Source organism: Marmota marmota, unplaced genomic scaffold, assembly GCF_001458135.2.
Source record: "Marmota marmota marmota unplaced genomic scaffold, marMar, whole genome shotgun sequence".
In the NCBI taxonomy this organism is placed as follows: Eukaryota; Metazoa; Chordata; class Mammalia; order Rodentia; family Sciuridae; genus Marmota; species Marmota marmota.
In genome coordinates, this window is record NW_026000137.1 from 1303937 (window position 1) to 1316911 (window position 12975).

The following is a 12975-nucleotide window of genomic DNA, read 5'->3' on the forward strand; positions in this document are numbered from 1 at the left end:
TGAAGGTTGTGCACGCACGTATTCGCGTAGACCTGAGCGCTGAGCGTATTGACAGCAAAATCGGAAAAGCGGCCCGGCTGTCGGCTGGTGCCGAGAGCGAGAGCGCCCCGTGGACACCTCCAGGAGCCCGCTCCTTCTCAGCACCCGCCAGCAGCTGCCGGTCCCTGGGCGCGAGCTGGGAGACGCCGCGGTGAACCGAGCTGCTGATGGGGCGGTGCGCGGACGTGGCAGCCTGGCCCTAAAGCAGGGCACGCGTCCCGTCCCCAAACCCGCGGGCCGGGATGCCGGTCTTCATCAGGGCGGCCTCCTGTAGCCGGGTTATCCAGGTCTGCGAGGCCCAGTGAGCCGCACAGGCTCTCACCTCCCAGGGTGCCAAGTCGCACTTGGATCTCTCTTGCTCATGCCATTCTGCCTGGCCGCAGGCCCTCCCAGGAACAATCCAGATGTTTCTTTCCATTGTAACATCACTTATGTTCAGGTGCACAGCTTAGGACATTGTATGCGTTTCCGTGTTGCTTGTGCCCAGTGCGAAAAGAGGCCATCCAGTCCTTTAGCTAACTAGCTCTGCCTCAGACCAGCCTACCCACATCCGTGTTGAAACCACCCTGTCTCCCCACTCCCCTGCCCCTCCTCTCATCTGCACCTGGACCATAGGAGCCCAGGACCTGAACTCTGGGACCTCCTGGGGCCCTAGACCTTGTGGCTGCTCCAATGCACAGACCAAAATGCCCTTCAGCATTGTGGAGGGATACCTGGGGGCAGTTTCTGTGGGTTCCTTCAAGGGCTGTTGGGGCTCCTAATCTTAGGCTGACTGTGTCAGTGTGCCCTAATAAATGAAGGCCATGGAGGTTAGTGACAGTGGAAGAGTTTGAATGGACTTAGGCAGACCCAGCCTCACCATCAGAAACTATATTTAAACACAGGTTTGAAATTCACTTATCTCTAAGTGAGGCTATTCTAGTGATTTAATTTCTCTACTAAATGCAAACTCTGCTTAGAAGAGAAGGGGCCATTCTGCCCAGCTATCAGTTGCTCTGGGTTAAACACTCAGAGAGTGTGTTCCTGGGTATTCTGATGTGCTGCTACTGCTGGGGAGTTCACTTTGTTGATGGACTAACCACCTTGCCATCCCTTCTCCCCAAATCCTTGGAGAGCAGCCTGGTAAGCCCCATGGGTACAGAGCAATCATGGAGTCAAGGGAGACCTCTGGCTTTGGTACATTTCCCCAGGTGCTTAACTCGGGGGACTGAAGGGCTGGCCAGAATGGCCCTTGCCTTCTACGCAGAGCATGCATTGAGCAATTGACTTGCCTTTAGTCAGTATTCCTGCCATTTTCCCCCTTATAATGTTAATGAATATGTAATTAGGTAGGTGACTAATATATTATTTTTAATATAAAAGCATCACATTCATTTTTAAACATTTAGAAAATATGGAGAGAATTTTTTAAAAGAATCATTGATAATGCAACCACCTGTTAACATTTGGAGGTAGGAATGTATCCCCAGATATTCTTCCTATGTATAAATGTGTGTTTTTAAAAAATAGGATCATATCATACTTTATATGTGATGACACTAGTTCTTAAGTGGTCACAAACATCTCAGAGTCAATCAATATAGAGTATGGCATTATTTTTGACAACTTTATTGAAATCCAATTTATATACAGCACTATTCACCCAGTTAAAGTGGACAATCCAGTGATTTTTATTTTATTCATAGAAGTGTGCAACCATCACCATAGTCACTGTCACTCCTGCACCTCTATCCCAGCCCCAGGCAACCACTCACCTACTTTCTGTCTCTATAGGTTTCCTATTCTGGACTTTCACATGAATGGGGTCATATTATATGTGGTTTTTTGTGATTGGCTTTAGCCCAATGATTTCAGGACACACCCTGTTGCAGCACGTGCTAGCACTTTATTCCTTCTTAGGGGTGAATAATGTTCCATCGTATGGATATACCGCATTTTACTTACCTGGTGGACATCTGGGTTGTTTGCTTTCTGGCTGTTATGAATAATGCCGCTATAAGCACACCTGCACAGGCTGTGTGCATTGTCATTCCTCTTGGATGGAATGACTGGGGTCACTTGGAAGTGGGTCACTTGGAAGCCATGTGTAATCACATGAGGAGCTGCTCGATTCTTCCCAGGCAGCAGCATCGTTTTACATCCCCACCAGCAGCACATGAGGCCTCTGATTTCTCCAACACTTCTTATTTGACCTTCTGATTCTAGCCACCCAGGCAGGTGTGAAATGATCCTGTCATCATTTTTCACAGCAGTGTAGTATTCCTCATGCTGGGTGTGTGAGCTTACTTGCTGAGTCTGTGTGAGGGGAAGTGGAGTGTGGCAGCAGAAAGGGTGAGTGCTAGGTGGTGCCCTGGAGCTGCTGAAGCTCTGCAAAGACAGCACAGTCACAATGAGGCAGGGAAACAGGCAGGCAGACAAGTGGTGAGGTCCATAAGGAGGACCCTGTCAGGACCACTGTTTGAGCCGTGCTCCACCATTTGATGTGCTCCAACTCGTCAAGCAGCATCTGTTTCCCAAAAGGGAAAAAAGACTCCATTCTTACAAAAAAAAAAAAAAAAAAGACAACCACGCAATTCAGCCTGAGCACACCCACATGACAATTAAAATCTCAAGGACAGGTTACAAGGAGGCCAGTCAACTTCCACCCTGGGCCTTTAAAAGAAGGGATGTCAGGCGACCCGGTGGCACTCCTGCCCTCCATGCTCTCCACTGGGAGCTGTCTTACATGTCTGAAGCTTGACCTCCTCTTCAATAAATTTCTGCTTGCTTATCGCCGTGTTCCTTCTTCATCTCTGTGGAACATGGACCCGATCCTGATTTCTACTAGTAACACAGTCACACTGCCACCTGCCATGCAGGTGACAGCACCCAGCATGCCTTGTGGGGATAGTGCTTTGGGGCAAAACCATGCCCCCATTAGCTCTTGTCTCCTAGCTCTCACTAGTACCAGCGACTGGTCCACGTTTACCGTGGCGGTTGACTGCTTCACTCTCCCTGATCCTGGCACTCAGCAGCTGCGGGGCGCTGGATTGCACATCCTCAGACTCTGGAGAATCAAGAGGAGCCCAGAGCTGCTTCTGAGGGGCCAGGCTGTCCCACCCCTGTCTGTCCCTGGAAAGGAGAATAGAGGAGTCAAGATTCGCATTGTACAGCCCTTTGAGTGGACGGTTGTTGGCAGATCAATCAGAGACCAGGTGAAGCCCCTGGAGCAGAGGAGGCTGAGGCAGAGAATGTAGGACCAGAATCAGGTGCCCAGCCATCCTCGGGGGTGAGAAGAGGACAGGAGGAGACAGAGACGCTGGGTTGGAAGGTCCAGAGAGACAGGAAGGCGAAGCGCCGGCCAGGGCATGCGAGACAAAGGCTGTGGCATGTGGTCAGTGGGGGCCTTGGTGAGAGTCCCTGGGGAGAAGCCAGGCTGCCACAGACAGGAGTCAAGACTTGTACGTGTAGGCAGCCCTGGAGGGCTGGGCTGAGGAGAAGGTGGAGGGACAGAATGGATGTGGAGGGAGTTTTGTTCAGTTTTGCTTCAAAAATGGGAGAGTCGGGAACAAATTTAAATGGCCTGGAAGATTCTATAAGAAGAGAGAGATGACGAGGAGGGAGCAAGTGTGAAAGTGGACAGAGTGGAGCTGGGCACTGTGCAGGCCAGGAAGGGTCTGGGATCCTGAGCAGGGCTGGCTGTAGCACCAGACGGGCTCCGGGTCTGTCGAGGAGAAGGAAGGGAAGTGGAGGCCGGGGCCATGAGAAGGAGAGCTCTGGATTGGAGGGACGGGTGGCGGAGAGAAGCAGGGCCTAGGGGAGGTGCTTGTCTGTGGCGTCCCCGCCTGGCCTGCAAGGTGGCATGGCTATTCTGTACCGCTGTCCCAGACGATGGAAAAGGCAGGTGGGGGGCATCCAGAATTGGGGACAGTAGGGCAAGGGGACACAGGGTAATGGCCCGTGGTTGATGGAGGGAGAAGAGGGAAGAGAAAGAGGGTCTCACAGGCAGGGAGGACTGATGTGGACTTGCACCGCGTGGACACTGAATATTGGCTCCAAGAGGTCAGGGAGCTTTGTTTTGTTCGTCCGGTCAAGGACAAAATGACGACAATTGAATTTAGCAATCTTAATTGGCCTTATTTGCTGTTCTAGAATTGGGCAATGCATCATTCCATGGGAATAGGGCTCCTTGGAGCAGAGATGGGTTTTGTAGACAGAAGGGCTGAAGATTTTACAAAGAACAGAAAGTGTTTCAAATCGTTTTGTAACAGGTTCACATGATGCTTTGACTGTGTCCCTTGTGACTTTGAAACTTACAATCTTCTTCCCAATCTTCTTTTCCCTAAACTTCTCCCTGCTCCTCTTTCCCCTGATCTTCTCCTTCCTGATCTCTCCTCCCTAATCCCATTTTCTCTGAATCACCTCTATAAAAGCTCCCTGTTCCTGCAGATGAGCAGAATCGCAGCCTTTGGGACAGGACGCCCCTGTGTTTCTCCTTTGGTAGCTAAGCAATAAATCGTCTTTTTCCTTTTTCTCTAAACCATGTCCTTGTTATTGGATTGGCATCGGGAACAAGGACCAAGCTTTCGGCAACAGTTTCAAAGTTACTTTCCCTGTAAGGTGGGATGGAGAGACAGATGGTAAGGAAATAACTGGGTAATGTCAGATTACTTCTGGGTACTTTTGTAAGGATGAGAGGACGTAAGGATCGAAGCAGAGGGAACTTTTTGAAACTGCCCAGTCTGGCAGAACTGGCTGTTGCCTCTCCTGATTTCCTGGAAAGTCAGATAACAACCTAGTTTGGGGTTGCTGATGTGGGACTTTGACACGGGTGAGCCTGTTTTGATTTTCAGCCTGGCTGCTGGGCCTGGTGCAAAACAGCAGCCTGCTGTCTTCCTGGGAGCAAGTGGGCTCAAGCACCTCCAGGTGTGCTCCTGGATGGCAGCCTCAGAAAACAGATGGCCAGGCAGGGGTGGAAGGACAGGGATGGCAGGACGAGCACCGCAGACGGTGGCAAAATCCACAGTGGCCTGGGGATTGGGTGGCTGGAGTGCTGTGCAGTGAGTCACCCAGGAGGTCAGGGAACCAAAAGCCCAGGTTTAGATGAGTCATGCTTGTGTTGGACGGCGGGGCTGAGGCTGGTAGCAGATTTAGGAAATGGAGGTGGGCTGCTGTCAGGTGCCCAGGTCCCAGGGGATGATGACAGTGGCATGGGCAAAGGTGTGCTGGGTGGGGTAGTGTCCCCCCAGACACATGTCCTTTCTGAAACCTTAGGGTGTGGCCTTATTTGGAAATAGGGTCTTGGCAGATGTAATGGTTAATATGAGGTCATGCTGGAATAGGATGAGTGTCCTTATAAGAAGAGGAGAAGGGAGGAGGAGGCCACGTGAAGTCAGCAGCAGGGCAGGAGAGAGGAGGCTACTAGCCATGGAACACCAAAGACTGCCAGGGGCTGTCAGGAGCACAGAAAGCCCTCCCTAGAGCTGCCAGACGGAATGTGGTTCTAAGGACACCTCTGCTCGAGACTTCTGGCCTCCATCACTGGGGAGGACACGTTTCTGTTGGTGGAGGGGGGGCCTGAAAGGCAGTGGATGGAGAGTCAGAGAGGAGACGTTTGAGAAGCCCTGTCCTGTGCCCGGCTGACACCCCCAGGGAAGGGCCTGGCTTTTCCGTTGTACTCAATCTTCACTCACACCTGAGGGGTGAGGGTCGGCTGTGTCAAGGAAGCAAGGTCAAGTTAGGAGTTAAGCAATTTGAGGCACAGGGTGTGCAGGGTGGGGGTCCGAGTTGGGTCTGTGCTTGCTGCTTACCCCCTTTGCTTGATTCCACAGGCACCCCAGCACCTGATGCACACCCCGCACTGGCTAGACACCTGGAGGCCACCCAGATGTCTCTGCATGACCTGTAGGAGCTCACGAGCTCATAGCAGAGGAGGACACTGAGTCTTCAGGCCTGCTGCAGCCAGTTAGCATGAACACCCTGGTTCAAAGCAACACATGTTATCATCTCAGAGTTGTGCAGTCAGAAGTGCAAAATGGGTTTCTTTGAACCAAGGTGTCCCAGGACTGTGCTCTTCCTGGAGGCCCTAGGGAGAAGCTCACTCCTGTTCCCATCTCCTGGAGGCTTGTCCTGGTCCAGGGCCTCTTCCTCCCATCTTCTGCACTCCTCTCTGCCGTCCCTGGCTGGCTCTCCTGCCTCCCTCTCACTTCTCAGGTGACTCATCCAGGTGCTATGCTCTGGGGATGCCCCCAAATGTATACACTGAAACCCTCACCCTCAAGGTGATGGTACCAGGAGGTGGGGAGTGTTCACAAATGGGATCAGTGCCCTTACAAAAGAGACCTAGCAGGTCCCTGCCTTTCCTTGCGAGGGCAGGCACGGGGCAGCCCTCACCAGACACAAGATCTGCCAGCACCAGATCTTGGACTTCAGCTCCAGAATTGTGAGAAACCCGCATCTCTTGTTTCTAAGCTGCAGTTCATGGTGTTTTGATAGCCTGAACCACTCTGAAACCTTAGCGTGTGGCCTTATTTGGAAACAGGGTCTTGGCAGATGGAATGAGTTAATATGAGGTTATGAGCTTGACCTCCAGCTCTCCTGAGACGAGCTTGTCGCATGAGATGGGCCAGGCCAGTCCAGGCAGAAAGCAACGAGTGCTGAGGGAGGAAGCCGAGCAGAGCCCGCCCGAGTGCCTCTCCTCAGCTCCCGGTCTGGGGGGCTGTGTCCTCATGTCCTTCCTGCTTGTGAGTCCTTGTTTATCCAACTTTTCACGGCTGTGACCAAACACCTGACAAGGACGATTTTAGAGGAGGAAAAGTTATTTGGGGCTCATGGGTTCAGAGGCCTTAGTCCATAGATAGTCTGCTCCATTCCTGGAGGCTCAGGGTGAGGCAGGACATCAGGGCGGAAGTGTGTGGTGGAGGAAGCAGCTCAGGACCGACAATCGGGACGCAGAGCGAGAGCTCTCTTCCCAGGACAAAACACAAACCCCACAGGTATGTCCCCAAGGACCCACCACCTCCAGTCCCACCCAGTTAATCCCTATCAGGACTGATTCACTGATTGGGTTCAGGCTCTTATGACCCAATCACCCCACCTCTAAACCTTCTTGTGTTGTCCCACACCTGAGATTCTGGGGGACACCTCATATAAACCATAACAATCCTGCTGGTGGAAGTTCAGCCAGCACCCCTAAGTGTGTTCATAGACATATTTATAATTAATCATACATGCGTGGCTGTGCTCATAGCTTTTATACCCCATATGAGGGATAAAAATTAGAAATTTAGTTAGGGAATGCCGTGAATCTTGGTTGGATACAGCCAGAGGCTGCTTTTCTTGGCCTTCTTTGCAGTCGGGTGTGGTCAGGTGCCTGAATCTGGACCATGGGAAGTGAGCAGGTGGAGGTGGGTGACTTCCTGGGCCCTCTAGGGAGAAAGCTGTGCTCCTGGGCTCTGATCCCCTGCAGTGGGAATGTGGGCATGGTGGAGACCCAGCTTCCACCATGGGGGCTAGATCACACCGTGCCCCGGACAATGGAAAGACTGGCCCCGGGGTCCCCAGGTCGCGAAGCCCGTCCTCACTGACAGGCTCCGGAGGCACAGTGGAGCTTCCAGCTGAGGCCTTCAGTCATCTTGCTCCTGCAGGCTGGGTTGTGCCCTGATAAACATCACGTGCTCAAGGTCATGTTTAAGTTCAGCCTTTCCAGAGCGCTTTGCCATGAGATAAACAGCGGCTTTGACTTCCTGTGGTCTCTTCACCCAGCCTTGCAGAGAGTTATGAGAACTTTCTGGCAACTGTAGATATTGCAAGAATCACAGTGGCTCTGTGGACATTTAAACTGGGATGACGTGCAGGCCCACTCACGGGTGCGGGCTCGCTGTGCTTCCGTGGTAGTTCTCACGTGGCTCTTTCCCTCCTACTCGCTGCCTGTGGGCAGTAGCCTGGGACTGGCTGAGGGAGGGACTAGGGGCTCCTGCTCACTAAGTACCAGCACTTTCCAGCTTCTTTCCCTGGGGGCCCTGCTGCCAGCAGCAGAAGCCTGGGCTCCCACTGCTGCCCTGGAGGACCAGCAGCCAGGCCGGGCTCTGCGGTGTGACCAGGGGAGGCCTGGCGCAGTTGAGGGGCCCCTTTGGTGGATGAAGGCGGTCTTGCTCAGAAGCGTGAGGCAATGTGGTGGGTGGACATGCATCTTCCACCTCAGCCCCCCACAAAGGGCACCACTGGTGGGTGGCTGTGACCTGCCAGCTGGTGGTGACTGTCACTGGACTTAGAGTGTGAGCATGTGGCTCTTGAGGTCCCTGGTGCCCCCAGGAAGACAGGGCCCAGGATGGCCCTGCCTCCCCTTACCTCTCAGAAGCCATCCACGGGCTCTGGGCTGGGGACAATGATTCCAAGAACTGTGTGGGACTGCAGAAGGCTTGTGACTTCCTCTTCTGTGTTTTTAAAACTCCTTCGTCAGTTTCCCTGTAGCTGTTGGCAGCAGAATCTAAAATCAGTAAAGGGCAGTCATGGTGTGTCCTGCTCGGGACCAACAAGAGGAGGGAAAGTGACAGACCATGTCCTGGCTGGCAGCCAGGCTGGGAGTGGGGGAGGAAGGGCAGGGGACAGGACCCTAAGGGACAGAGCAGGTGATGGTAGCCATAGAGGGTGTGGATAAATGTTTCCTGGGATGTGAGACAGGCCCAGGTGCAGAACACAGGGCTAAGGTTCCCACGGAGACCAGAGGAGTGGAGGTTTCTCGCCAGAGGCTGGGTGGACAGTGATGCCACCAAGCTCACAGTCAACCTTGTGGGGAGAAGCGGGGCTGGGCACGGAGAGGGTTGGGGGAGACGTGATGAGCTTGCTGTTGGGTGGGAATGTGGGAGGGCTGTGAGCACCAGGTGGGCAATGGTGGGACAGGGCTGGACGCAGCTTTCAAGCCACAGCAGACTTCAAAAATTACATGTATAAAAGATGTAGGAAGCAAAGGAGTTGTGCAAAAGGCCAGTGGGCACAGGAGAAGATGCTCACTATCATTAGTGGTAGGAAAATGCAAACCAGACCATGATTAGGATGGATACTGTCTGTTTTTTTAAATATATACATTTTTAGTTGTCAATGGACATTTATTTATTATATGTGGTGCTGAGAATCAAACCCAGTGCCTCATATATGCGAGGCAAGCGCTCTACCACTGAGCCACCGCCCCAGCCCCAGGCTGGATTTTATAACAGGACAGGACACGCAGCTGTGCGCACAACAAGGCAGAGCTTGTGCACCGCCGGTGGGAATGTGCTGTGCTGCGGTGCTTCTTCAGAAGGGTCAAGCACACCACTGCCAAACGACCCACTTCTGCAGGCACACCCAAAGGAATGGAAAGCAGTGTCTCACAGAGGTGTCTGTACACCCCTGTTCATAGGGGAGTCATGCCAGCCACCAAGGAGTGGATGCAACCCAAGTGCCATCAGTAGCTGAATGCAAAAGCAAAATGTGAGGTTTACAAGTAATCGAATATTTATTCAGTCTTGAAAAGGGAGAAAATTCTGACATATGCTACAACATGGGGGCCACGTGACGCCATTCACACGCTCCGTGAACCAGGCAGGCAGAAAGGAACAAATTCCACTTGAGGTCCCCAGAGCAGTCAGCTTCACAGACAGAAGGTAGAGTGTGGCTGCCAGGGCCACACCCAGGGAGGTTGAGGGTTAGCGGGGACAGTTTCCTTTTCAGAGCATGAGAAAGTTCTGGGTTTGGATAAGGGTGACCACCACATGATAATGAGAGGGTACCTGTGTCACGGAACTGCACACTTAACAGTGATACAGGCAGTCATCTTTATGCAGTGCGTATCTTACCACCATTGCGTGAAGAGGAAAGGTGGAAGGAGCAGGAATGCCTGGGGCCCGGCTCCTCCGTGGCGTTGGCTGGCACCAGGCCTACCTTCGAGGCACCTGGGGTGGGAGTTTGCAGGCAGTGGAGAGACAGACAAGAGCAGGAGGGGTCCTGCACCTCGCAGGCCAAACAGTCTGCACCCCGTCACTCCGTGAGGCATCGCTCCAGGAAGGGGGGCCTCCACTGAGTCTTCTTTTTTTGGTGGGTTTCATTTCTGGGCACCACTGCTCTCTCTTCCTGCGTACTTCTTCCTCTTCGCACATGAGAACTAGGACCTGCTGCGAGGGGAGCTGCGTCCGGTGATCCCTCTGGTCTTGTTCTCCTGTGTCCGCTCGTGACTGGCCCCTGGCTTAGTTCTCCGTGGGTGAACCCCAGGGGTCCTCATCATCTCTGCTGGTCACTTCTGTTTGCCTTCCCCTGAGGGCCCTCCCCTTTGTGACCTGGGCTGCAGATGGACTGCAGCTGTCCCCAGCTGATGCCAGCTCCCTGACTGCAAGCGGGGAGGCCGGGGAGAGGCCTGGCAGGAGAGGAGAGGCTGGTGGCCTGGCTGCTCCCTGCTTGCTCAGCGGTCTCTGTCACTACTTTCCAGGTGACCCAGCTCTCCTGCCTGGTTCCTCCAGCTGGGGGTGGGGACGGCTTCTCTTAGTTGCTTCTCTGTGGCTTCGTCACTGTCCCACTTGGGTTCCCTCAGCATGACCTTGTCTTCCAGGGCATCTGTTATTAAACCTTTGTTTAAACCTTCCAGGGGAATCCTGCTCCTGCCGAGGCCTGGAAGACTCACCACCTTTTCATATCATGTGCCCAGCAAGAGGCTTCCAGAAAGAGCTAACCCCTTTGCAAGCCTGGCTGGGCCCCGTTGGGTTCCCGAGGACTGGAGGCTTGGGAAGCCAGCCGACAGCTGACAACACTGTGATCTGCTGACTTTATGGTAGCAGCGTGCGGTGCTGGCACTCACGCCAAGATCTCTAGAGGGAGGCCACTGTACCAGGACAGTGGCTGAAGGGGCCCCGCTGGCTGGCTGGGAGTCTCAATGCAGAAAGATAAAATTGCTACTTGTTTGTCATGGCATGTGATAATAGGCACAGCAGGGTCACAGAGAGCAGGGTTAGTAGACATCAAGTGTCACAGGGCATGTTCCCTGGAAGGTGTTGGGAGGACCTCCTGCCCCATCACCCCCTGCAACTGGCTGTCCTCATGCTCCTTGGCCTGTGGCTGCGCCACCCCCGCTCCACCCCATCCTCACCTCCTCCTTCTGCGTCTGCACGTGGTGTTCTTTCTCTCTTTCTCCTCTTCTTGGAAAAGCATGGTCACATTGGATTAAGGTCCACCCTTCTCCAGTATGACCTCATCTCAACACTTTACACCTCAGTGACCCTATTTCCACATAAGGTCACATTGCAGGTCCCAGGGGTCAACATATCTTTCTGGGGACAAAATTTAGATCGGCAGTCCTCTTTCCATGCATGGAGTTGAAGACCTCAGAAGGGCCAACAGTAACCCCAAGAGCAGCGAGGGCCACGCACCCAGTTCCAAGCACCCAGTTCCAAGCACCCAGCCCCAGCTGTTGCTGCAAACCCTGTTTTCAGGCTTTTAGGGAAAGACACTGGGGCTCATTCACAGCAAGAGCACTGGCTACACTCTAAAGGGACTTGGGTGGCTGGGTATATGTGCACTCATTTAGGGCATCTATTTATTAATAGTCTTAAAAATACTGTGAGAATTTCATTGGATAAATGTAAACTTAAAAAGCAAGTGTTCTAAAAATAAGAAATGCCCTGGCATGTGTGATCGTCTTAAAAAAAACTTGTTTGCTTTTAGTTACACAAGTGATTCATGCTAATGAGGAAAGTCAGAAAATAGAAGTAAAACAAGAAAATAAAAATCACCCATGACCCCCAAACCTGGAAGTGACCATGGTTAGCATTTTGGTGTATACCCACTAGGTCCTTTTACATGTGCAAATTTGCACATGGGTTTTAATAAGGAACACTGTCCTCTATGTGTTATTCTGTGTCCTGTTTCTCAGCCCACCTCCTCCCTCAGCAATTCTGGCAAGCAGCCTTCTGGGACAGCAATGGCACGTCTACCACATTCTTGCTGGCTGCGTGGGGTACATGTGTCAGATTTCTTGACCTATCTTACCATTGGACACTACAGACCATCTGGTATTTTCAGTACCATAAACAAAGCTGCAACAGATATCTTAACAGTTGAATATTTTGTGTACGACTTTTATTCTTTTTCTTTAGGATAAGTTCTGGCACTGACATAGAATAATACAATCTCACGCTCAGTAAGTGTCAGGAAATGCTTTCCAACACATCATCCTGGTTTCTGAGTGTGGAATCGAGTCCTTATTTGTCTTATCTCTGTGCGGGCTCTTCTGCATCCCACGTGGAGACATGGGAAAGTTACTGATCATCTGGTCCTTATTTCAGCCTTTGTCGGTTGCTGATGGGAAAAATGACTTTTGTTCTACTTTTCATTCACAATGTTTTCCTGTTTCCCTATCTGTATATTTTAAAATCAGAACTGGGGGTGTAGCTGAGTGGTGGAATGCTTGCTCAGTATGCATGAGGCCCTGGTGTCCATCCCCTGAAACACACACACACACACACACACACACACACACCCCATTACTTAAATTATGCCTTAACAAGAAATGCTTAAACCATGTATATTTCTCATATTCAATAGTTATAAAATAAAATAGTGCTATTAATGAATAGAACCACTATACTTTATTGATTCTAGATTTAGTTTGTTTTAGTTACATATTAAATTCTGCTGAATAGCAACTTAATCTAAGGGAATTTTTCACTTGGTAATCATGATTAAATGTTGCACCAATTTCCTGCTCAGATTTGGGAGTGTTGGTGTAAACATTCTATGTATTAGGAGTTCTAAAAATGGGCTAGAATCGCCCATGCCCCGGGCATGGGGTCATTGCTCTTTTCTGACCCCAGGGTCACACCCTAAAAAGAGCCCCATTAGGATTTGGGGTGTCTGCAGTGTGGCTTCACCAGGTAGCGGACGGCCTGCACATTTAGGCAGAGGAGACGGCGGTGAAGGCCCTGCAGGCCT